Source organism: Palaemon carinicauda, chromosome 4 (assembly GCF_036898095.1).
Source record: "Palaemon carinicauda isolate YSFRI2023 chromosome 4, ASM3689809v2, whole genome shotgun sequence".
NCBI lineage: Eukaryota > Metazoa > Arthropoda > Malacostraca > Decapoda > Palaemonidae > Palaemon > Palaemon carinicauda.
In genome coordinates, this window is record NC_090728.1 from 15,982,506 (window position 1) to 15,982,783 (window position 278).

Below are 278 nucleotides of genomic sequence, written 5' to 3' on the forward strand. Positions count from 1 at the left end.
CTGGGAAGGATTATTGCTGGATGACCAATGATGCTTCAGACACCAAAGTAGTGATCTCTGGTGGAGGAGCAAGAGAGAAACAACTTTCTTCAACGACGAAAGATGTCCTAGAAGACGTTGTCACTCATGTGCTAGTAAACTTTGAACTAACTGAAATGGTTGCACAATGTCTCTTAGTCTGTTGATAGAATCTTCTGTTGGAAAGTCTTTTGCTGCTACAGTATTTATTACTATTCCAATATAGCTAACACTTTTCTTCAGTTTGAGACAGTTCTTCT